Source organism: Dromaius novaehollandiae, chromosome 2 (genome assembly GCF_036370855.1).
Source record: "Dromaius novaehollandiae isolate bDroNov1 chromosome 2, bDroNov1.hap1, whole genome shotgun sequence".
In the NCBI taxonomy this organism is placed as follows: domain Eukaryota; kingdom Metazoa; phylum Chordata; class Aves; order Casuariiformes; family Dromaiidae; genus Dromaius; species Dromaius novaehollandiae.
Genome location: NC_088099.1, coordinates 124,911,913 through 124,939,020, shown reverse-complemented (window position 1 = coordinate 124,939,020; position 27,108 = coordinate 124,911,913). Strand labels below are relative to the sequence as shown.

General features: G+C 41.1%; 1 long non-coding RNA gene across 1 annotated transcript; it reads right to left on the bottom strand.

The window, feature by feature from the left end:
- Positions 1-222: 222 nt before the first annotated feature.
- LOC112983533 (uncharacterized) lies at positions 223-26,747 on the bottom strand. The gene is made up of 3 exons (XR_003259252.2): positions 20,431-26,747; positions 3,709-3,781; positions 223-3,030 (listed from the first exon to the last, which is right to left on the bottom strand). It is a non-coding gene; the product is annotated as an uncharacterized LOC112983533 (long non-coding RNA).
- Positions 26,748-27,108: the final 361 nt, after the last annotated feature.

Sequence of the window (27,108 nt, the reverse complement as noted above, 5' to 3'; positions counted from 1 at the left end):
TTGATGGGCAGGGCTTGGAAGCTGTGGTAGGAGCAGCCAGGAGGTTCTCCATACCTGTCTCAGCTGCCTGGCCAGACATTTAACAAGGGCAAATGGGGGGATGGCACACATTTCTCAAATGAGTGTTTAAGAGAAGTTATACAGAAATGTACTAGTCCCCATTCTTCCTGCTGCACATCTTACAGCAAAAAAAAAAAAAAAAAAAAAAAAAAAAAAAAAAAAAAACCTAAACAAAGAAGCCAAAACAACACACCCTTTCATGTATGCACACCCTCCATAGCCTTCTTAACTTCAGGCTAAACCGCTTCTGTATATCTGCATAATCTTAAACCTTAGCAAATTAGAAAATAAATATACGTGTATGCATTTGAACTAGCACATCCTCCTCCAGGCTTTCTCTCTCTGTAACTGCTGAAGCTGTCTGACAGGGATATTCCTTAGAGTCCCATCACACAGAGCTGTGGTGAAAAGGTTTCAGCAGTCTGTCGTGCAGACGTACCATTAGGGTTGTCACTGGGATGCTCTGAGGACTTTTTTTTTTTTTTTTGTAAGAGACAGCTGCCCCCAGAGAAAATTGCTGTGTGTGAGCAGGTCTCCCCTGTGCGCAGTGGCTGTACAGGAATGGTGTGCCTGTGTACAATACCTTTGATACAGCCTTGCAGAGCTGCTGCAGCAAAAAACAGTCACTTCAGCTGTCTTTCCACCAAGAGTGAAACCAAGTAGGCCAGTTAGAAAGTGGCCTGCGTGATGTCTGTGTGAGATGTACTGGCAGATCCATGAAGCAAAGCTGGTGAGGCTGTCTGGTGATTAAGGCTCTAAACAAGCAGGACTCTTATTCCCACCAGATAACATAAGGAGAAGTTTGTGCCACAGCTTTGTGCTTATAGTCTATTATCTGATGGGAAAAGGATTAATTGCACACAAAGGTATTTTATAAAAAGGAGGCACTACTGGCACCAAAACCAGCCCTATGTAAGGACACGTTTTAACGCAAATGCTTGTACTTTCTGCTGAATCCAAGCTGTCAGTCTGCATTAGACATACTCACCCTTCAGACTAGTCTCTTCAAAGGGCAGTGATGCCCAGTTCACAGACCCAAACAAAGTTGGATTTAAATCAGCAACAAAATGAGCAGTGCACACTAGCCATGTGGCTGGGGAACTAATAGGTCACTAGCACCTCCAGAACTTTACAGGCAAAAACACAGGTGTCCAAGCAGAGGTAGATACTGTGGGACAAGGCAGGTTTGTCATCACTTGGAATTAGGCAACCAAATTCCACCTAGGTTACACATTAGGCATCTAATTGTTTTTTGGGATCTGACTGTATGTGGACATCCCTGAATTTACACAGGAAATCTGTGGTGGAGTAGGAAACTGATCTCTGATTTTCCAAATCCCAGGCCAGTGCCTTAACCACGGACTCTTGACGACAACTCTGAGCTCATATGGGTGTTACTGTGCCATTGCTATTTATATCACTGGAGTTCTTCCAAATTAGCACTGATATGAGAACAGAAATAGGCTCTTCCAACACAAAATAAACATGAACAGCATGTAAACTTTAAGGATACAATAAAAGTGTCACTATTCAGTGAGTAGAGCCTCCCACCTCCAAATGCTTACAGCTGGAGTTTATTTTCCTTAAGATCAAACACTGATTATTTTAGTAAGCTTTGTCTCAGTAATCTATCTTAATATTATGATTAATCTCTGACAATTATGCTAGATTAACATCCAAGAGTAATGGAAAGACTGAGGTAAATGTATTCAGAACAGAGTCTTTAAGAAGTTTAACATAAAGCTGTTTGCTGTCAGAGAAAGGATTTCTATTATAAACAAGTATGTTATTATTAATGTTCACAAATAACTCTCTAGGGATAGCAAGTGGTCCTTCTGCGATTTCAAAGGTTAAGTAATTAAACCATGCAAAAGTTAAGGCTTTAAATGTAAAATTTTTTGGTGCTTCTCATGCAAAAAGTGGATAAAAGTACAGCAAAAACCTGAAATGCTCTGCCTCTTCTTGTCTCTCCACCATCATCCTTGGCCCTCCCAACCTTTGTAGTTGCCCTGCCTGTCCATTCAGTACATACATGCCTGGTCAAAGATTGACTCCAGCAGAATCAGATTTCATAGGATGCTCTGGTGTCTAAAGAATGATGCAAGGGTGAGACAACGCACAGAAAGGAATTTAAGTCTGAACGAAAAATAACAACAAAGAATATCCTCAGCCTGAGAATGCATAGTGTGAAAAACAAGCAAGGTACAACATATTTTATGTATACACTTGTGTTCCATTAAAATGATATTCAGTAAAGTACTTAAATAAAAATGACCTCAAAGGTGCCTTAAATAAAGAAGTTTTTGCATAATAAGCTGCAGATATTGAGACACTGCAGACTTTTTATTGAGCTGTAGCCAAGAAGACATTTGGATAATACACATATAATATTTTAAGCACAATATTCCTTAGCAATGTCTTTTTTTAATTTCTGCTGTTTTCATTGCTTGTATTTCATGAGTGGTTAAGCAGGCAACATGGCTGTGTGTGATACAGGACAGTGATACAGGCATGAATTTCTACTTCTGTTGTATGGGGTAACCATGTCCTTTTATGTTACCTTTCTTTTTACTACCTATTTTGATCAGTACCACAGACAAATTATTCTTCTGTGTTACTTACTAATGACAAAGTCTTATAGAATAGGGACAGGAGATATCTTTGGATTGTTATTTTCTATGACCTTCATAAGTTATTTAATTAAAGCATTCATATCATTAATACAGGATTTCCAGTGTGCACTGATAACTTTCAGCATTCAACCTGTTGTTCCTAGACTCCGAGTACGATGATTTGACTGCTGTTGTGCTGTCAGTGCTGCCATATTTAATCCACTTTGGCACTGGATTTTATAGAATCACAGAATTGCTGAGGTTGGCAGGGACCTCCAGAGATCATCTAGTCCTAGACGATCTAGTCCAGGCTTCTTTCTTCCTTTCCCCATTTACATTGTAGTTCATATTTCATATCCTAGAGGAAACACACATTTTTCAGACTAGAAGACTACTCAGATATATCTGGTGCAGTTGCAACTGTGCTGAAAACACAATTTAAGTCCGTATTGTGTTACTTAAGTCACAGAATCACAGAACAGTTGGGGTAGGAAGGGACCTCTGGAGACCATCTGGTCCAACACCTCTGCTCAAAGCAGGGTCAATTAGAGCAGGTTGCTCAAGGCCACGTCCAGTCAGGTTTTGAATATCTTCAAGGATGGAGACTCCACAACCTCTCTGGGCAACCTGTTCAACCACCCTTATGGTAAAAAAGCTTCTCTGATGTTTAAACGGAATTTGTTGTATTTCAGTTTGTGCCCATTTCTTCTTATCCTTTCACTGGATACTACTGAGAAGAGTCTGGCTCTGTCTTTGTTATATCCTCCCATCAAGCATTTATGCACATTGATAAGATCCTCCTTGAACCTTCTATTCTCAAGATTTGTTTTGAGAATCTGGTGCTTTTCTAAATGCTGGCCCTAACTCCAGCATACATTTGAGTTTCACAGGACTACTCTTCTCAAAGTTACTTGGATGCATTAACACTTGATGGGAGAGCAGTACTATCCTTGTTAGCACCTTGCAGGATCAAATCTCAAGAAAGACATGATGAATAAAAATATGTTGTTTTAACAAAGTTTCTTTTCCTACTCACTCTGAAGCCCATGTGTCTCTTCAATACAGGAAAGGAAACTGCCTTCCTTTTGGCAAATTCTGTAAGAGGGGTTCTGTGGGAAGGAAAAACAAGAGGCGGAATATAGATGCCACATCATCATACTTTAAGCACTTGGCCCTGGGAAGCAATCCAATCCATATAACATATTGCTCAAATGCTCTATACAATCACTGGAGAGTAACCAAGTTGACACACTTCCCCCTCTCCTCTGACAATATACCACAGACACTATATGCATCTCCACCAGCAATTCACTCTGCTGGAGTTTGTTGTTTACTTCTTTCACTAGCAACATATGGAACTACGAGAAGTTAGTTCTTTCTCTCCACTTCGCATCAGGTCCATAGAGCCTCCTTGGAGGATGGGTGCCTGAGAGACCATCACTGGATCTTTTACAGTGTTCAGTCATCCCTTGAGGACCCATTTAGGTGTTAGAGGCTGTGTTTTGAAGTATCCCTGTAGTCCACAGACTCCGAATCCCCTGTCAGAAGAGTGCTTTAACTACTGTCCCGTGAGGATACTCTGAGTGAACACGCTCTTTGCTCACCTTTGGAAGCCAGTCAGCAATTTAAATCTGAGGGACCAGGTAGAAAGCTGGTATCAAGGATACTCACCATAACCTGGCAGATAAATCATTTTGCTTATGGCAAGGCAGAATTGATGTTCAGACCCCACTTTCTACATTAGACTACTACAGGATAAAAAGCTTGTTTCTATTCTTCCACCAACACAATGTCCTGCTCTCCAAACCCAGTCTTTCAAAAACTCAAAGCAGCCTCAAATCCCCACCTCCAGCTGTCAGTTTTTGGCTATGAAGCTTCCTAGCATTATACATCAGAGGTTTCTCTGCCTTTTTCTGATCTCAAGAGCTTTGTAAGCTACACTGACTCAGTAAGACCCAAGCTATTTAAAAACAATGCTCTTTGGATTGCAAGTTTGGGCACTTAGAAGTTAAGAAACACTAGATCTGTGCAATCTCAATTCTGTCCTCTTTTTCATTCATTCCATACTGTCCAGCCTGTCCTGTCAATGAGTATGTGAGCTGCTTACTTTAATTATGGCTCTGACATTAATGTCAGCACCATCATAAGCATGCATGAAGGAGAAAGATTTATGGTGAAACAAGCAGTTAAGTCATTTCTTCTTCAAAGCACTTGTCTTTGCAACCTAAATAACAGTAAACCAATCTTCCTCTCTCCCTTCCTTCTTCCCTCCCTCTATTCCTCCCTTCCCTGCCAGAGTAACCCTCCCCATTGACAGACCAGCAGAATTTGGAGCTCTGAACCTTGAATATTGCTGCATAATGACAATAATGGACCTTTAGGACTAATACCAACTAGCAAGAAGGGAAGTCGTATTCTCGAAGCCGTAGAGAGGTTACAGAAGCCAATACAGAAATTGAGGCCTGGCACTCTTTCTCCCTTGTGCCAGGCAACTTCTGCCATCTGTGTTGCTGCCAATCTACTAGGTGATTAGGTACTAGGGATATAGGCCATATTCAGTTGATGTTATTCTATTCATTTCTTTCTGCTTAAGAGCTGAAGGGCAAGAGAAGGATTGGTGTCTCCAGTATCATATTATTCCTGGAAAAACCCTTAAGATAGGAGCATGTGGGGCATGTCAAGGAAGTAACCCAAAATCTCTCTCAATCTTCACTTTTTTTGCTTCAAAATACATTTTGAGTCTCTTTATTCTACAAAAATAAATTCAGTTTGGAGAAGAAAAACATATTTGGTTGACAACAAGTAACTTTTCTCAGTAGAGATTCCTGAGTACTTATTTTCCTCAGTAAATAGGTTGACTAGTTTGGCTTACAATTAAGTAATACTGCGTATTTTAAACACCTTCCTATCTCACGATTTTCTGGGACATTACAGGTTAAAAACTAAGATATGTGGAAAGCCAGAAAGATTTTTACAACAAACAAATGTGGCCCCAGCACCCACTGTTCATTGCATTCATTTATCCCACTTCCCCAAGGGGTACCATTCGTAGTGCAATTACTGAAGTTCCTTGTCCTGAGGAGTTTTCTATCTTGATTGGCTGACTTGTTTAGATAAAATCTTAACACAGTTCATGGTACACCTTTCCTGAAGAGTGTTTTGCCAGCCACGTGCTATCTGCCAAGTTCAGCTGTAGAGCCCAGCCATCAGGAGGACCCACGCATGCAAGTGACCACACAGTTTTGCTTCCATAGAAATGATGATGAGTTGTATGTTGTATGCTGAGAGAAAAGGATGGAAAACACCACCAAAAAGGCCTAGCTTTTGATTGCTCCTTTGCTTTCAGGTGTATCACACACATCAATGATTTCATGTGATGGTTATTCCATCGGGAGGGCTCCTGCTGCCAGGTCTCAAACACATCATGACCATCTGACTATAGGTGTGGAAGTGGTGCAGATTCTTTCTGCCAACTCAAATTTGTTCAAAAGAAACTTGAAGAGGCAATTTTGTTTTTTTGCTTGAAAAGACTTTTTGCTGATCAGGTCTAATCTGTTCTCCCAGCAGCATAAACATTGCTGTTCTGGGTAATTCAGCAGAAATTCAGTTGTGATTTCACATCTGATCTCTATTAGGCTTGTAGTGGGTAGCAATCCACGCTGTTAATGAGAGTGGAGCCATGTCCTCATATACAGTATAGTGTTTGTACATGCAAATGACTCAAATCATGAGAAACAAGCTCTTATTTCCAGCTCTTCTAACAACTGGACAATTCAACAATCACCTTTGGCAGGTCACTGAATCTCTTCATCTCCCTTTCCTTAACTGCAAAATGGCAACGATAATTACCTTTCTGTGTAATGAGATATGGGTGACAGATAGGAAGTACTGGTATTGTCCAAATAAGTCTTTGCTCCTCTGTGTAAATTCACATCTATAAATTTGTTCAGAAGTACCTCGTTAGTTTCAGGAGTTGCAAAAATGTTTACTTCTGCTGTCACATATGGGGGAGTAGGTCAGGATTAACTCTCCTTAAGTTAATAATAAAACCAGGCTGAGTAAGTTCACAATCAGACCTGCCCAGTAATGAAACACCCCAGACCCACTCTCAAAGGAGCTGAGCTTTCTCGAGCCATTTTCATCTGTGACAAAATACACCTCTGTTTCAAGTTTTCACTCCTTCAGAATCCCCACAGTTCTAACATTTCTAAATCTGATCTGTTCCCAACTCAACAGTTTAATTTTCTCACCTAGGAGAGCAATTAAGTCACCAATCTTTATGTACTCATTTTTATTCCCATGCATAGATACTTTGTGACAGGAAGCTTTCAAAACCTTCACAAAGCAGGGAGGATCTCACATGATTAAGTTCAGCCATTTATCTATACAGTATCTATTTTACTGGACTATTACAAGGTAACGGTGAATATGTCAGAGCGCCAGTGACTACAAGGACAGAGAGCACCATCTCTAATATCTTTCCTAGCCACATAACCTTACCGTCTTAAGTCAACCAGTTCTGCTGCACATTGTATCTCTAAGGTTCCTTTTAGGAAGTGGGAGAAAGTACTACATTTATCATACAAAGTATGCCTGACAGAATCCGTTATCAGGCCTTCGACCTCACTCAACAAGAGGAAAACTTAAAAGAATAGATTTAGCTGCAGCTAAATTACATTGCTTCAGAGAGCTGAAACATAGTAACATAAAATAACTAAATCTCTCATACATGTCTTTCACAGCATGTAGGTCTTGAACAGTTTTTTGTGTGTATTGTATGTCATCTCACAAAATAGAGAAAATATTCTAATTGGATTTCTTTAATATTTTTGTGCTTCTTTTACAGGTTTCCTATCCAACTTGAAGTTCAATAAAAATGTCTTTGCTTTGGGGGAAGGTGGGTGTCTTTTTAAGACTGTTCAGAAGTACCTAGCATTATTCTCTGGGAACAATCCAGGTAGTTCATTGCTCTGGATTCTCTATAACTCGGAAGGGAGCCCTCAGCATATGGTGAAGAAGTGGGAGTGCTCCAGAGCACACATGAGCAACTGTGACCCCTTGCCAGGGATGGGGAATCTTTAGGGTGATTGGCATGAAGAATATTTGAGGAAGAACTGTATCCCATTGACACCGAGACCAATCCAAACCTGCCAGTGACAAAAGCAGCTCCAGTGCCCTGCTATATGAGTAACCACAGCAAAGGCTAAAGGCAAAGGATCCAGTCCTGCAGCAGAGTATCCTTCCAAATGCAGTGGGGTTTCTGGCTTCTCTGCAACTCAGAGACCACCACTGCAGTAATGCTAGTATTTTATTTAGCCTCTACTGCTGCAAAGAATTTAGGTTTCAAACTGCTTTTCCCTCTTTCTCTCTCAGCTATGTTCCAGCCTTTGTGCCTTCTGCACTACAGTTGCCAGCTTGCTGATATACAGAGGCTCACCCTTACCTCACTTGCTCCAGCATGTATGCATGGCTTCCCACTAAAGTAAGTCTCAGCCCAACTCACCTGACCTCTATTACACTATTTTGTTTACAATGAGTAAATAATGCAAGGGAGCTTGAAGTTTGTACATTTTGAATATGGCTGCGCAACAGAGGAGCACTGATTATTCCACTTAGTACTATGCTCTCCATTTGGGTGCGCAGGAATTCTTGCCTTATAAAGTCCATTTTATCTCCTACCCATGCACCCATGCAGTGTATACACAAGGAGAAACTGAAATGTTCCAGGCTCTACTGTCATCTTATGAGCAAAGCAATAATATACAGCTCTGCATCTTCTCTTCATCAAATCATAATCTTCAGTTTTGTTTCTCTCCTAGTACTTAGCTTCAACAGGAACGAGGGTGAACTGCTGCACTAAGCCTGACAAAAGCAGAAATAACACTAGCCTGATGAGCAAGCTGCAACGGGAAGCAGAGTGGGATGGTTTCACTCAGTCTTTGAGACACTTGTCATAGCCATTTTTTGCCAAGACAATTGCTGGTCAAGGGTCTTTGTAAATAAGAAATGCTCTCAAATTCCTGGTAATAGCGATAGCCTGTATTAATTTTACAATATACTGACTATTCATATAGTCCTTGTAACAACCATCTATACTTTTGTCATCTACCTGGTAATAAAGCTGTACAATTTGCTTGGGGAAATTATAGTTGAAGATTACCCTGAAATTTCAGCCAGTGAAGGTCACATCTTTCTCCTTACAAATCTGCAACAGCACAGAAGACCAGCATTTGATCCTCAGCACCAACTCATTATGTATTTCATACTAGGGGAAAGGCAACATAACCACAACTCTCTGAAACAGCTGAAAGCAGCAAAAAGGCTGCTGGCATGACTAGAAATCAATCAGACGTGATTTCTATTCAAAACGGTATCACAGCTCAGCCTATTAACCAGGGTGGGACTGGTTCTCTGCCCCTTTTCTCCCAACTTGTAGAATCAAAGTGGCTTGAAAGAGAAATCAGGTTTGAGGGCTTTAACACAGTGCCTTTTTCAGTGAAAAAGATTGGGAAACTCTTTCCTCCTTTACTGACAGAAACACTAGGAGACACCTGTTTTGGACACAAAAACATTCAACTACGGGCGGTAAAGAAATGCTTCTGTTCTATCAATCTGTTATCATTCATTCCAAAAAAATGTTGTAAGGTCTGTGACCTAAACTTCTCCCTCGTAAACAGGGATTTAGTCTAAATATATATTCTTCCCCTCAGACATACTGCTTTGCCTATGCCAACATATGTCCTGTGTTCACTTCTAATTACAAAAGTAATGACCTCTTCTATTTACAGAAGGGGAAGCTGGTCATGCAGGCATTTTTTTTCTTTTTGGCTACATGAGCCCTTCTGACACAAGTATGTTTCTAGATCAGTTGATTTATGCCAAAAGTCCAGCTTTAGCTTCAGCCTTGTGTTAACTGATTCCTATTGAAGCAGTTCTTCTCAGCCCATCAGTCCTGCAGAATGTTTCCACATTAAAGGTTTTTCACAGCAAAATGCTACTGTAACTTCCCATATGCTCCATCCTGTCACTCTTGAGACAAGACTGCTTGGAATACATAGAAATAACAGTTCAGAGGCCCTCACAGCTTATTATGCCTTTGCTGGTTTGCGTTTCCTAGGTCAGGAAGAAAGTTTGCCTTCATATTCCATTAATTTCTTAGTATGAGAGGTAGAAAAAGAGAAAATTGAGGCCAGAAGGGTCCAACTCCTCGCAGATATTGAGGAGCAAGAAGACTAGATCACAGGAGCAGAGTTGAAGGGAGAGGAGATCTTTACATGACACACCCTTACATGTACCACACTTCTAAAAGCCTGAGCTTGGGAGAAAACCATTATATTTATATATATATAAAACATAAATATAAAAAAATAAAAGAGGGAAAAACCTTCAGGGCATTTATAACACACTTAATACCTTTGAGGTAAGTAATCTCAGAGGATCTATGGGATCTTTAGCCATAGGGAAGAGAGAACCAAGACAAAGCTCCCGATTTAAACTGATTTTTCAGTTGGTTTTTTTTTTCCCTTAGAATAGCCATGTGTGTTCTGCAGCCTAGCAAAAGACTAGATAGCAAGTTCTGAAAGGAGAAGAAGATAGATAAACAGTGGTTTAAATTAGCAAAGCACAGATTGATAGGCACATAGACATCTACAGCAAAAGTGTAAACTCTGAGGAAGAGGCTTCAAAAGGCAAAAAAGTCTTTTTGCCAGAAGAATTTTGCTAGAAGCAGAGTAAAGACTTGCCTGCAGCCTGGAAGAAAGAGCTCAGATCAGGAGCACCCAGTTCCACACAGCTGCTATATTTGCAAGACCAAAACTATTTTCTGCTAAAACCTTCAGACGGGTTGATGTGGGATCTACAGTTACAGCCCAGGCTTTGCAAAGAAAATCTAAGCATGCTGAATATAGGCAGGTAAAATTCACCTCTTGGAATGAGGAAAAAAAGTTATTCTGGGGGGGGGGGGGGGGGGGGGGACATGTTCACAGTCATTTCAGGTAGCGGGAAGGGTTGAAAAATGTCATCTCACTATTAGGGAGTCAATTTGGTTGCCTAAAGAAAGGCATTTAGTGCCCTCGAACTGCCCTACAGAGTCTTGTTTGATCCCATCCGCTGTTGCAGTACACCATGGGTCTCAGGCCCTGCACTTTACCATTGAGTGTATAGGGATGTCTCAAATGCCATCTGAGATACCCCAGGGTACTAGCTACTTATGCCCACGAAACTGACTCTGAGCCCTAGGTCTCGTTAGCAGAGCACTCATGGTAGTAGGAGTCCATGAACGCAAAATAAAGTTAAAAAAAGAAGAGTATAGAAATTATGGGAAAAAAATCACAAGTAGACAAATACCAAACCGATAAAATTTGATACTACTAAATGTGACTTTGAAAGATTAGAAAGACCAGAATCCAATGCTGTGTATAGTATATTAATGTACTAAAAAAATGTATTTGGATCCATGATTTAGGATCAATGCAAATTTGTTCATTGATGAGGAAAAAGAAGTTACATACTGACTCCCAAGTTATTCTATCTCCTATCCAGAAATAATAGTACAGAGCTGATACGCACATAATCCATATTTTAGTCAGGGCATTTGCCAGAAATAGTACATCAATAATGGCAGTGGTAGACAACGGGCCACAGCTTGATTCCCTTGAGTTTAAAAATCAAAGCCTTTGGAAACCATTCAAACATTTTACTTCAAGTTCAGGGTATTCAGACTATAAATGTCTTGTGGATAGTGGTGTTAAAACAGCTAATCATTTAGAGCCATTATAGTATGCAGATTTTTCGGGAAGCCAGATGTTTAGTGAAAAATAACCAAAAAGATGTAGAAAAATTCGCAATAATGATAGAAAAGACAGGAATATTCAAGTGCCAGCAGCCTATAAAATAGCCCAAGGAAAATCTGGAGTGAGTTAGACCAAAGGAATGTGTGTGAAGGGAGGGAAAGAGAGGGAACATGACCACACAGACAAAACTTTGCCAGTGCAGGCTATTCAGAAGGACTAGTTATAAATGTAAGATGGGATTTGTGACAAAAGAGATTGTCCAGCTGAGGAAAAGGTGGACAAAAGCAACTCATGTCAGATGGTACAAGCTAAAGATGAATGAAATATATGAATAAATGAGAAAGAAAATTTATCTAAGGAAGAACTGTAAGAGAGATGCAACCACATCATCAGAGAAATGTTTTGAAAAAAATTCTTGCTCAAGGGGATCTCCCAGAGGAAATGGCATAAAAAAACGCTTGAAAACTGTGAAGTCCCAAACCTGAAAAGGAAGAAAGGAAGATTAGGCAATGACTGCTCAGTGTAGGAGAGATTTTTGGAGGATGCAAGAGCTCATGATTTGATTGCATGAGAAAGATAAAGATAGGGCAGCAAAGATTCAGATGCACATATTAAAAATTTTAAAATAACAAAAAAAGCTTAAAAGTTTTTTAAAAAGCTTTTTTTTAAAAGGGCAAGATTCAGGAAAATAGAAAGGTATAAGGATATTTGTTGTCCATGGAGAAGAAAAACTGCCAAAGGACACAAGGCCAAGTTCACCTTTGTATCTGACTTGAGCTTGCCACAAGAACTAGAAGATACTGGGAAGTCCATCAACTGTCCTAGCAACTGAGCCACAGGAACATCTTCCTGACAACGCTCCTTGTGCCAGCAACCCTTGCAAGGGACAGACTCTTACAGAGACTGTTATGCTGACTCTGCCTGCTGAAGACTTTATCAGAATTTCTTAGGCAACTGGAGCTGTTTTATGATTATTCATACAATAATGATGAATATGGGACTAGGATAGACAACCAAGTAAAAACAAAGAACAAAGCCTATGTCATAGGCCATAAACAGGACAGGGATCAGACAGTGAAGGATAAGTAACAGCTAAAAATGCAGCTAAAGGCATATGCACAGTAAGAGAGTAGAAACTAAGGAATGACCTCGGAGAAGAGTGAAAGAAAGGTAGAATAAAGTTTGCAAAGATAAGCTGTATCACCATTAACAAGGCTGGTATTACTATACTCCTCAGCCAAAAAATAAAAGGCAAAACTAAACCTGCAAAGATGAATTTGATTTGAAGAATTAGGCACTAGAGAGAAGTCTGGACTTTCTCCAGCTGCATTCAACAGCCAAAGGTGTGAGCAAGATGAAAAGCAGAAGCCAATCAATGCTAGGGAATGTCACAGATGCCAGAATGTGAAACAAGATGAGCAAAGACAAAGATTTACAGAAGTAACACACAGAAAAGTCCGCAATCAACTCAGCAGAAACACTCCCTAACTCAGATCACCATGTTATTTACAGGAAATGGTATGACAATGAGGCTGACAGTATATTTTATATGGAAGATTTTCCAGTGTGTGGTGTCACCTAAAAAGAGCTAAACCAAATGTATTTAATTCAGTGGTCAAAACTGCAACATTCTGAAGAAATGTGGTGTTTTGCTTGTGGCCCTGCAGGCCACACACCCCTAGTGCAGACCATGAGCTGAGTGCTAAAATAAAAATATTTTACCAAGTTCTCAGAAGACATTTTGCAAAAGCCCATAGTGAGAAAAGGAAGGGGTGGGGAAGAGATTTGCTTTCCAGCCTTAGCTCCTGCCTTCTTCCTACATGGATTTATTTATTCTTTTCTATGCTCCTCTAACGAAGATGTGACCACAGGAACCTCCTCTTTGCAGGGTTTATCAGGTCAGTTTAGCAAGCATCACAACAGCTGGTGTCTGCCATAAGTCACAGTACCTACTGGGATTTCTGGAGAAAGAAATCCATTATCACCAAGACTAAACTAGTTCATGTTATGTATTGTGAGAGAGCTTGTCTACCTTTGCTGATCCCAGGGCAGAAAGGTTCTCTGTCCACCAGAACGGTCTGCCGACATACACTGCAGATTCATGACATCTCTTCTCCCTGCTGCCACACATGGGACCACAAGAGGAGGCTCATCTGTTCCTGCATTTAGGTATCACGTGAATTCATAAGGACTTGAATTAGACATACAGGACACTAAAGAGTACATGTCAGCAATGACACATGATCTCTGAAGGCAGGCCTTGATGATGCAGTCATGTAGGTAGGTTGGAGATGTGACAGACTGAAGACAGCTGATGCAGGTTGTGAGATTTGTGTCCATGCTAATTCCCAACTTTGGTGCAGGGTCATAATCCCAAAGAAGTGTGAGCCCACTGTCCTGCAAACTTGAAAAGAGCTAACAGCATCTCCAAAACTTATAGGTGAGGCGTGTAACCCAATCCTCCAGTCTCAGAACATGCTGTGAGAAAGCCCATCGCAACTCAGAAGTGGCTTGCTGTTGCTGTCTGGAAGCTTGCTAACCTGAACAGCCACAGCTCAGTGTTGGCAAGTCAGCTGTGGGTATTTGGTAGAATACCACGGTGTCTCTTTTTAAAGACACAGATCTGAAAACATGAAATGTAAGCTATGTAAACACAAACACGTGCACTTTATCCTATGACACAGACAAGGATATTAAGTAAGAACATCAGAGTAAATATGCAAGTCCACGTGCTAAGTGACTAGAATACCTCACATTCACTGCAGAGTAAGAAGACGCACATAGTGATCAAAGTGCAGCTGAGCCATTGCCAGTTTACATCTTGTTTGCAGTAACTTGAACAGCTGCCTATACTTCAAGCCACTAATTGTATAAGTGGAACAGGACACTCTAATCTGCAATTTTACTTCTATTGACCCTGATGGCAGATCTACCAAAATGAGATCCTAAACAACAACTGTTATTTCCTGGGAGAGAGATATTTGGAGGGAAAAGGAAGGAGGGACCAGCTAAGGGGTCTGTAGCCTTCTTCTCTCCTATTAGCTTCATCTGACTTAACATGCAGTCCCGGACATATTATACTAAAACATTTCTGTGACTGTGCCTCCAGCGCAGATAGCAGCTGCATTCAGCCTCAGTTCAAAGGACTGAGTCTGCACCTGTGTTTTTTGGGTTGCATACATTGGCCAAAAGCTTTCTGGTAATAAGTGAGACACCACCTTTGCTGGTGGGTAAGGGATAAGAGTAGAGAAACCTTGTATGATTTTAATTTCCTATATAGCTGGACAATATGATTTTTTAAAAAATAGGGTAAATCAAAATTACTTTAGATTTGCAGGAACATTCAGCAACAATTCTTTTTTCAGAAGTCTGAAGCAAGATTTCCACTGTGTAAAATCACACTACTATTGAGTATCATTTACAGATTAGTTATGCCAAATATAACTTTGATTAGACTTTCAGGAACAATCATGGGTTATTGTAGTTCGTATTATGTACTTCTGTCTTCAAAGCATTGCACTAGCATAACTTAATTAATTCACTCAAACTAGTAGAAAAATTCATCAAGTGCATTTGTTAACTAAGAAACAGACCTAAAGAGGGCTAGAAGTGATGTTCCGGCCAAAAATTTTAGAAAAAAAAGAGAAGTTGTTTCTAGAACAAGCATTTGAGCAATACTGAAACTCTCAGTAAATTTTACTAATTTCTAGGTACATTTCTAGAAATACTAGACTGTCATACTCCTATTCATAAATGTTTCAGTCCACTTTCTATCACAGTTCAATATCCTTTTACTTTCAAAGTTAACAGTTGTTCAGAAACAAAGATTAAGGTATTCAAGATTTAAATAGATCATAGTAACAGAATTAATCTTACATTTTTCCCCCCCACATGAACATTTGTTTGTGACTTCTTTCTATGTTGTAGGTTTAACATTTTGGCTTTGATGCAAAACATGCATTATTTATGAAAGACTGGACAAGAGGCAAGTTGCTAGTATGCTTATTGAGCTATTGCTCAAAGTATCGTGGACGCATGACTAAAATGCCCTACTTTATACTCAGATCAGCTTCAGTATGAACATTTAGTACCTGCAAAAAGTTAAGTAATAGGCTTATACGGAAAATTTACCAAGGAAGATCTTGTTTTACATCAAGATAAATTAAGAATCCACATCCCATAGGAAATTAGGAAATGTCAGTTTCAGTTTTCATCCTGTTTTATCATCCCAAAGAAAGCTGACATTTCAACATTTCCTACGTAAAACTAGGACCAACCACTACTTATTCATTACTAAAAATCAGACTTTGGCAATAAATGTAAATTCCATCGCAGTTTTATATATTGTTACACTGGCCAAACAAGTCGTTCATGTTTTTCACAAGTGGTTACCTCTCCCACACTCAAAGGTATCAATGGCCCTTTTGTAGTTCAAGTCAAGCCCTAGAAGTCACTTGGTATCAGTAAAAATGGACCTTTCAGCAATCCCTTGAAACAAATTACTCTGAAAAGCCTCAAGTGCATAATAATTCCCCATTTTGCTTATATGCTGCCCCAACCACCTGTTTCACACACTAGCGTAATAAACCCTTCAACTGACCAGCTCGTTCTCATAGGCAAGCACTGCCACACCACACTCCAGAGGTCCTGCAAGATAACTTTCCTGCCCCGCTATTCCACAGCATCAACCCTTCTGCTGGAAGGCCTATCTCCATGAGCTCTGCTGGGACTCCTCTGGCATTTAGCCTGCTCCTGGCCAAACTGGCACTGGCTCTGGACCTAGGAGCCCTTCACAAGCTTTCTGCTCAGCAGTTCTTCTCTCAATACTCAGACAGCACTTTCTAACGCACATCTGCTCATCCATCTGCGCTGCAGATCTTTACAGTACCTGACTGAAGAAATTTGGATACTATTAGGAAGCAAATAATTAGCCATAGGAGCATCTGATTATTTAGAGATATATATCATCCTGGGAGACCACAGAACACAAATTCCAAAGCTTTTGATTAGGAAACATCATAGTAGAGAATCATGTTGAAGCAATGCTAAAAAAAATCTTTGTTTCCATCATCTCAATATTAAACTTTATTTTCCCCTTGGGGTGAAGCCCCATAACTTGAAAGAGCGTGTAATTTCAAGCAACGATGCCCTATTCCCTCCTACAGGCATAGCACACTGGTCACACTACATCCTCCAGAACACACCAGACAGGGTGGTCAGAAGGAAAGCAGTGTGCTACAGAGAGAGATGTAATTTCCAATGAGCACCAGTCCAATGGAGAAAGTGTGACAAAATCAAAAATTTCCTATAAAAGTTTCAATTTTTCAGAAACTGCATTTTCAAATGTGAAACACAAGTTCCTAGCTTGCTTTAATCACCTCTAAATGCTAGACTGCCTTCTTGTCATTATCAGGAAAGCAGTGATGTATGAAGCAGCTAGTCTCTTCTCATTCCTACATCCTTCTGCAAACTCGATCCTGGGTGAAAGACTTGCTGTAAATGAAGTAGGTGCATGTGGCCTCTCTTTTCTGGTACTTACCTTTGGGAAAAAATGAGACATGGACAGAGAAAGTCTTGACCCCATGTTTGGCCCAACTCATGCAATGACTAGAAGAGTTAGCCAGGCACCAACTATGAAATAAACTTCACCCTTCAGGTAAAACAGTAGCGTGCCTTACCTTACTCCCGGAAAGAGAGGATTTATTGTCCTGTGCATTAACTGCATTTTTGACTCAAAATATGTCTTTGAACTGATTTTGGTAGCAAGTAATTTTCATGCTGATCTATATTTAGAGCTGTGCCAATGAAGCAATCCAGCTTTAATGAAATATGACCCAAAAAAGCCTCTTTAAGTGAGCTCAATAAATTACCCTATTTTATAGTCAGACACATTTAGAGTCAGTAATTTGTAGCAATTTACTCTGTCTTCCACAGTCAGGATCCCTCAGCAGAAGCAAGAAAACAACAGACAGATCCTAAACAAGCACTATCTGAATAAAAAATGAATGTATACTGCCTGTCGATCTGAAATAAACCTTTAATTCACACTGGTGTAAATATTTCATCTTGAGCAGAAACATTAACAAACAGTTTTCTATTACATACTAGTCTATTCACGTTCTTACACCATGCTCATTGCAGCAATACCCAATTGCTTTCCAGTAGTGCATTAAGCAACATGCTGTTTGTTCTCCCTTCCTCTGCCCCAGGGGACAGGTTTGTAGAATGATTTACTTTGATAATTTGAGTGCTTTTCTTTAATGTATATGTTGTAATGTATTTATGTCACAGAGGCAGGTTAAAGAAATCTTATTTGCATTTGGGTGATGATGTCTGCCATAGTCTTCAGCTCCTCAGGGAGTTCATTCCATAATCTTGAAACAGAGCTTGACAGTCTTCAATGTCCTGCATAGAGTACATTGAGGCCAAAGAGTTAAGTATTTTTTTTGTCTTAAGCTTTAGCCCATCTCCCAGACAGCAGTTCCCCGATGACAGTGCACCCTAACAACAAACACTGAGACCCTGAGCTTGCCTCAGTATTTTGTAAAGTCAGGGCAGAAAAGAAAGTAGTCATCAAATGTACTTACAATAACCACTGCTGATGAGGAGAGTTGCTACAACCTTCCCTAACTACATGGATTTCTCTGGTGCCAACAATCTCATGCAGCTATATCATGTGGCTACAATCTAACCAAGAAGTGGCAAGCAATATGAGAATTTGGCAAGACAGATCTGCCAACACAGGAGTCTCCTAATCAAACAGAGATGACTGAAGCATTGCCTGCTTTGTGAGCACCTGTTCTGGTATCAGCAAGAAATCCAGAATTTCCCCCAGACTGTGGACTGCACTGACCAACCGTGGGTTTGTGCATTCACACAAAGGAAACTACAGTGAACGTGTAAATTCTCAAAAAACATCTCCTATGAGTGTAAATTCTGTCTTGCTAAGATTTTTGACCCAAGGGCTGAGAACTGCCTAAATGAGTATGGCGATACAGATGGGTGAACAGCTCTAGCATTTGCACGCAGTTTTGAAAATGTAGTCTCCATAGATTAAATCAAAATGTTACTAAGGTGCCATCTGTAATTTTTAAAATCCATATTCTTATGTGTATCTGTAGGAGTTTTTTATTTACTCTAACATAATTAATATGATACATCCCTAATCACCAGGAATGCTAACGGTTCACACTAACAGAAAGTCAAGTAGCTACTTTGATTTAGTGTCAATAGTACCATAACTCCATCCATTCTCTCACAGACAGAAAACAAGTTACATTTTTTCCTGTTTACTTACACCTTCTAGAAAATTTTGAACAATTACACTGAGGTAAGCCTAAAGTCTCCCTGATTTAACCAGGATTTTACAAAGCATTAGATTTTAGTAATCTTATATATTTTTTTCCCAGAAAAAGTAGACATGAGTTTCTGAAATGTCTGCCTGGAAACAATGATGTGCCCCACAGCAATATAAGGTTGTTATCTCAGGTGGACACATTCAATAGACTAGGACAACAGCCTGTCCATACCACAGAGAAGAGGAAAACGAGAGATGTTAACCAAGAATATGTTAGTCAGGTACCAGCCACAGCTCACAGCAGGATAGAGAAAAGAAAAATACCAGCATCAGGTCCAAGTGACAATCTCCAAGTCCATACCATAGTGAAGGGTCAGTCACCAATGTTTAGGCAACACTTTCCCAGGCACTAAACAGAGTATTCCAAAAGGCCTTGAGGGTTATTACTATTATAACATGAATAAAAGCCATGCAGTAGGCATAAGGTCATCAATACTGAGTTCTGGGAACTCATGCAGTACTCCATGCAGAGAGGAACATGTTGGTATGGCTGAAGAATTTGATAGTTTGGGAAAATGTACATTAGGTAGAGGGCTGGCAGGAAGAGAGTGTAAAGGTAGTCAGTTTTGCTGTCAACTCCTCTCTTGCTTATGCTAGCCTGCTTTGAGAAGGAAAAATTAAAAAAAGGAGTGTAAGGTCAGTGAATGGCTGGTGAAGTGAGCAGGGGAATTAAGTAAGGATAGAATTGAGTGTCAGGGCCCTGAGCCCATCCCCACCTTCCTGGGGGTTTGGCTTCCTGGGCTTAGGGCCAACATAGAGATAGTGCAGCTGGTGACCTCGGGAAAAGCTCTTCCTGAAAGCTCTGACGGGAGGCCTCAGCAAGGGCTGCCCCTCCTTCCCTTGGGAGCTGCTTTTAAGCTGAGACTCTTGCCCTTGGTCCCTGCCTGAGTTATACTGCAGCTGTATTGGAGCCATGTCTGTGCACTGCCTGCAAAAGATTGAGAGATCAGCAGTGAGTGTGTCTGGCCACCACTAAATTGGCAATGGTAGAAACTGCAACATCCGATAATGAGTACATCTTTCATAACATTTGAGAGTGCTGACTGCTTCCTTACTGACTTGGCATTAACATCTTTGCTAACAAATTCCACTCAATTTAAGAAATTTCATTAAATTTGATTTTCTGATTTATTAAAAATATCCTGCAAAAATATTTTAACAAACACTTGAATTCCCTTAAACAATTATAGTTATAATTATGGCTATTGTATAGAATTAAACCATTAACACTGTGTGTCATAATATATCTGTTTACTTTGTATTGTTTTATTACCTCCTCTCAAGGCAGGGATTCACAAACATTGCCCTACAAAGATATTTCAGTAAGCAAAATTTCCACGTTTCAGTCCTATTCACTACTGCATGGACTACTGCAGCCAGCTGAGATTCTGCAGCCCATGGTGACAGTAATAATTGCTCACTAATTAACATCAGGAAAGTTAATGGAGATAGGCATTTTCTGTGAATTTTGGTAATTTAAGACAAAAGAAAAAGGGTACCATGTGACCAGCTAGCAGACTTAGAAATAAGCAAAAATTTATAATGTTATCGAGAAAAACAAGAGATGTGAAGTAGCTGTTATAGCAAAGAGATGACTAAATTGCATTACCTATGTGAAGGCAGCAGTCAAACAGGTAGGCGGAGGCTGTATCGAACAGAGCAGGCACTGATCAAAGTCCCTGAGAAAGTGCAGTTGTTTAAATATCCAGAAAATGATCCTCATTCTCTTCTTGATTATAGTGCATCTTTCACAGCTCATTCACTCCCTGATAAGCACATCTGTCCTAGCTGTAGACTGAAAAATAAAGGAGTGCTAAGGGGAACCACCAAAGAAATGAAAAACATAAAATACCAAGAAAGTAATATTTTTTCAGTTAGGTAAAAGTTGAGATCCAATGACTTCAGGAGCTGACCTATGTTCCGAGCAGAGGCAAAGACTGACAAAAAGGATCAGAAAAACCCTAACGAGAAAGACTCACGAATGTTAGGTAAAAACAAGATACTTCACTTCAGAGGAGGGCTAGAACAAACAGGAAATGCTTTGCATTTGCTAAACTAAGGCTAATCTGGTCATAGCTACAGCCATAGGACTACAGGAAAAAAACCCCACAGCCTAAGCACTTGGCCCAAAGAATGAGTAGATTTCCACTTCCTAACGCATGCTTTAGAACAGCTTCCACAGTCCTATTTCAGAAAAAAAAATATAAATGAGAACAAACTTATCTAGAGTAAGCACGTGCTTAAGTACTCTGCTGAAAAAAAAAAAAAGTACTTCTTCATTTAGGCTTCAGGTGACTGATCAAAACAAGCAACAATGCTGTTCATGTGTAGAATAAAACAGAAAAACAACTGTATGAAACTACCACACCGAAAAGATCTGAATAACCAGAAAAAAACCAACTTCTTCCAAAAGCAGCAATACAGTTAAGCAGTAATAGCAACAATAAAAAAACCCAGCAGCGAACAAAGTACAATCTGTTGGTAAGGAAATCTAGAAACCCTTTACAAATACAAGGAATTGTTGTTCCTAAAAGCTAGAGAGATGAGGAAAAGACTAAAATGGGAAGAAAGAGAGCAGAAAATGCATTCTACGATGAATCTGTCAAACAGCAACTGTTCACCAAAGTCAGCATGGGGAATCTGTGAAATGACTGAAGCTGCTACAGGTCCTGTGGCTTCTTCAGACAAGGCAATGGTGCAGCCACAGGAGAAGGCTCTGTGATGGGAAGGACAAACCTGGAAAGATGGTGATGAGGACAGCTGTTCACAGCCAGGCAGACAAAACTGTCTTTCTAGAGGCCTTTCTGGAACTGGGTCTCTCTAAGTTTAACAGTAATAGGAGTCGTGTACATAGCAACCATGAGAAAATGTGCAAATAAACATCAGACCATACTCTGCAATGTGAGTATCTCTCCAGTAATAGAAATCAGTGCAATGCAAAGCCCTGGAACAGACTCTCACTTGGCTGAGGGGCCGCCGCAGCACCACACTGAATTCAGGGCTTACAGTGCATCTGGAATCCTTTAAGAGAACAGCTGAGGTTCTGGCCCAGTGATGAGAAAATTAATTCTGCAGGACTACAGTTGTTGGTATTCACTTGTTAGTCCCTTTTTATGTTGTTTTGAAGAATAAGAAGGCCTTAAAAGGGGGCATAATCTAAATCTTTGAACACTTTCAAGTTGTTTTTATATTGCCAGAGGTACGTAAAAGTACTTAGCGTAAGCCAGGAATGTATAACACAGAAAGCATGGACATGTTTGGAAGAGAATAATATCCACAGCGCATGCAGGACTACATCATGCATTGGCATTCACTTTGCAGACAGGTGTGCCAGTTGGTGACATTATCATTCTTCCAGTTGTTTCTTACCACTCCTCTGCTGAGAGTTTCCACCCCCACAGCTCTGTTGGCAAAAGGAATTATGCGAGCACTCCCTCATGTGCTTCCAACAAGTCAGATGGATTAGTCAATGAAGAGGGTTTAAACTGACCTTGCTCACTTGCCTGAGGAAAACTAAAGAACTCTTAAACAAACCCTTTTGCCAGCAGAGCTGTGGCAGTAGTAACCACAGCATCAAAGAGGTAGCATCTAACTGCAAAGTGGCGAAACCTTCAAATGGCACACTTGCATCTGCAACACAGTGTCTGTCCATAGCTCTACAAGTAGGCACAAGCTATAGCATCTTATATGTCACAGTAACTGTCCAAGTCTATATTTTATTCTGCAGCAAATAGAGAGTAATGCAATTAGGCTTAGATTCTTTCACTGTCTGCTAGGTTAAGTCACATTATCTCACACTTGCTGTGTGCTAAGAGTGTGCAAGGGAACAGCTATCAGATGATGGAAGCTAAGTTTTAATTCATGATATCTTCCTATCATGTCTAAGGTCAAAAGGTGTGATTGTGTAATTAAGTGACTCACTGCATATCCTCATAAGGGTTATGATCTATCTTTCCAAATATCAGTTATAAGGCATTTCAAGAAAAATAACTGTACAAACTCAAACTGAATTCAATTTACTACAATAACTGCTACCAATTCTTGTCCAATCACTCTACTGACACTTAACAAACCTGTGAGTTTCTGTTATTGGGAATTACACTTCCAAAAGTTTTCTCTGATTGTAATTTGGAAGCAAGCATTGTAACGTGAACAGATGTGCCTGTGTTAGCTTGGACAGTAACGAAATGTCAGCACAAAATCCTTCCCACAACACACAGTGCTCCCCATGCAACTGAACCCAAATCACCCAAGCCAGCACAGGTAGGTCTGCTTCAGTTACACCCGAGAATGCAGCATAGACATAACCTTGGACTAGCAGTAGTATTGAGGTTCCTGAGTCTTTGTGAGCCTCAACCATTGTTTTCCCTTCCTGGTACTTCTTCTGTGGAGTAGCTCTGCTTATACTATAAAGTGACTGTTTATACTATTTATTTTCTGCCATAGTCTATTTTTCCACTCCGGGTGTTTGATGACAAATGCGCATTCACTTCTGGCACAGTAGTAAGGCTCTGATTCCCACACACTGACTGTAATGACTGCCCACAGCAAATAAGCCTACTCTGTAGAGTAAGCTTTTACTAGAGAGGCAGAAGAGCCCTTCTCCCATCAGTGAATTTCTAGCTTCAAAAATCCCCCTGTATTTATGAGTATCTGAAAAGCAATTTTCATATCTCTAAAACCATACATTTTCAATAATACAAAAAGCATGTTACTGGAACTTCACCTTCCTTTAAAAAAAAAAAAAAGAACTCAACTTCTGATTCTTTTTTAGCATTCACCTGCTTTATGGCATGAACTGCAGAGACACTCTCTAGGAATCAGACAATATCACATCAGTTTTAGAAGCTATCTTGGAAGAGTCAAACTCATCATGAAAGTGTTTGTTAGGTCACAGCCAGAATTTGGGGACAGATAATGCATCTTTCCATACATAACATGCTACTAGTATCAACACTATTTTGCTGGAAATGCTACAATCAGTATATACAGGAATTGCATCACATCCCTGATGGCATATCTGTTTCCCAGTGATTTCTATAAGAGACCTGAAATACGTTCCTCAGCTGCAACAAAAGGAAACAGTGGATGTGGGCAAAAAACTCGCTACTTCTATGAATTAACATATTGTCCCTAATTAAGAGGATAATCTACATCAGGGACCACACGGTCTGAGAATTTAATCCTCAGCCTTGCACAATGGGTTTTATCATCTAAAAGCAAAGAGCCTATTCAATATGCAGGCACTTGCAATTTGTTTGCTGAAACCCTAATGCATCAGAACATACAAACACATGTTTAAATGTTTTGGTTAAATGGACTTTAAATACTATTAAATACTTTAAAGACTATTAAATACGGAATTCATCGGGATTGATGATATTCATCCGCTAAGTGGTTTCATCAACCATTTTCCCCAGATATATACACAGCTAGAGTGATTAAAAGAATTTTATGTAATGTTCACTCCTTCACAGCATTATGCCCACTTTAGTCAAAGATTGGACTTTCAGATCCTAGAAAACAAGAGTAAATGACAACTGATGTCTTCATAGGAATGCTACAAAAAGTAATGCCAGTGACTGGTAATTACATAGTTTAGACTTGTCTCTTTGGCATAAAACACCATGCTGCAATTTGTATATAACATGATGCATCGATTATTAATTCCGCTCTCTCATGTGAGGCACTAGCTTTTCATCTGCAGAAAGCTGAATCAGTTTATGAGTCTTTCCCAATGAACCATGGGAGATTTTCATGTCTTTCGGTAAGACAGGAGAAAAAAGTAGAAAGAACTGAGGGACTACATCAGAGAAATATGGAAGCTGTATGTTGTGCCTGGAGAATGAGATTTCACATTGAACAAAATAGCATTTAATTACCTACAGAAATAGGACAGTTCACTGCTAAAAATTTCTTTCTTATACTGTACCATCAAACATAGGAAAAGGAAAGAAATTCTAGTCGTTGTTCTGAACTTTGGTAGTAAATACAATCTCATCTCTCAAGAGTCCAGGAGTCTGAATGCTGACTCTGAGCAACCTAATGTAACTCCAAAAGTGGCCCTGCTTTAAACTGAATGAACTCCAGAGGTTTCTTCCAATCTAAATTATTTTATGATTTGTGATATGCTAATTTGTGAGCATTCTGTATTATCTGCTGCACTCCAATTATATTTCTTTCCACTCCAAAACAAAGAAAGATGGTAGCCTACAGCTCATTATCCTGTAGTTCCTACATATCCTATCCTAGTTCACGATCTAGACCTCTGCCCAGTAGGTTTTAGACATACTATTCCTGGATATAGGTTATGTTCCCTGACCACAACACCTCTCCTTCATAAACGTGAACCCCAGGAGGGATTCTTAATGTAATCTTTCTACATATGCTCGCTGTAATCTGTACTAGTTCAAACACTTAGCAAGAAATAATTTACAATACCAAACACTTCTTTAAAAACAGTATCATTTCCAAAGAGGGGTGAGAAATACTAATGCAGATAAATGCTGAGGTGCTACAGTCGATTGAGGAACACTGACAGGCATGGATCAAACACCACATGAACACACAAACATTGATAAATCACAAAGCCCAAAACTTTCTGAAATACCGGTCTGTTTTGCACTCTACAGGGGCTGTATTCTGGGAATCCTTTGGTTTGATGGACCCAAATTTGGACCACTATCTCCACCCTGTGCCCCAGTGAGGCACAGCAAATTTCAAAATTCTGTATCTCCCACCACTCTTTCATCTCCTTGCCTAAATTCACATCATCTCTGCTCTTCTCCTGGAAATCTGATACTGTCTTTTACAGTTTCTCAGTTCCTCCACAACCAAACCTCCTCCCACCATCCCCCCTGAAATGTTAAAAAGATGCTCTTCATCTTAGCCAGTGGGAGTTATTTTTCTACCCAAGGTCTCTTTTCGTAAGTAACTCTTTGGAATGAGGAATAAGACATTCCTGTAAATTCTTCTCAAAAGTTTCTTATGACAGTTCTCTCCCACTGTCTTTCAGGATGCTGGAAAAGGTCAACTGACCAAGCGCCCCTCCATACTTCCAGGCCAAGATACAAATAATTTTTTTTTTTCATTACAGGATATACGCATAAGCATTACACTGCAGCTACAATACAGTATTTCCTCATTTGAAAGACTCTGACCCTCCCTCTCTGACATCTTTTGTTACCTGTTCAGCATCTCCTATTGCTCTTCCACATATCTGTCTGGATTCAGTCTCAACTATTCTCTTGAATGTACAACACTACGTCTTACCATACCTTTTTGACACTGTGATGAAAGAATCTATGGAGTTATAAAGATATGCCTCAAGCTTTCAACCTGCAAACAGAGGGATCCATTCAGTGATAATGTATTTACAGAACGGATGATTATTCACTTAAAGTCCTACTTCTGAAGACAGCTTCACAGGTTCGATTTAACACATTTAACTGCTTTTTTTCTATCCATTTGTTGAACTCTCTGCAGAGAGCGGCGCAGAAAAGAGTATTTGCTTTCCACCGTGAATTATTTGAAACAGACTGTCATGAGGACGAACCTACCGCGCACGTGTCCCGCAGCTGTGCTGCACATGAGCAGCGGGTCCAACCTGCCGCACTTGCGGCCCGCGTGCAGCAAACTCCGAAGCTGCATGCACCGGCCGCCCGCACTTACTGCGCGCCCAACGCGGCCGGCGCCGCCGCGGGCGGCCCCGCGCCTCCCGCGCCCCGGGCCGGGCCGCCGCCCAGGGAGCCCGCAGCGAAACCGCCGTCTCCTCCCCGCCGAGCAGCGCGGCCGCACGACGGCTCCCGGAGACCGCCGAGCCCCGCGGGCTGGCTGCCTGCCTGCTCGACGCCCTCCCCGCGGACGAGGCGAGCGCCAGTGCCGCCGCGGGGTCGCCCGGCGAGGCCACGCCGCTGCCCGGCGCCTGTGGGCGGCACTGGGGGCTGCGGCACGTGCCCGGCCCGCCCGTTAAACCCCCGCCCCGCAACGGCCGGCGCTCGCGGCGCTCGGTAGCGGGGGCGGCCCCGGCCGCCGAGCCCCAGCAGCGGCCGCGCTCGCCGCCTCGAGGCCCGCCGCGGCTCCGCTCCCCCCGCCCCGCCGCCGGCGGGTCCCGCGGCGCCCCCTGCGCCTGCGCAGGCGGCGGCCGCGGGGGGGGCGCGGGGGGCCCCGCGCGCTCTCCCCGCCGCGGGGCGGGTGCTGCGCGCCCCCGGGGGTCGCGCAAGGGCACCCCACGGCGGCGCGGCGCGGCGGGGGGGGGGGGGGGGGGGCGCGGCGCGGGAGGGAGGGC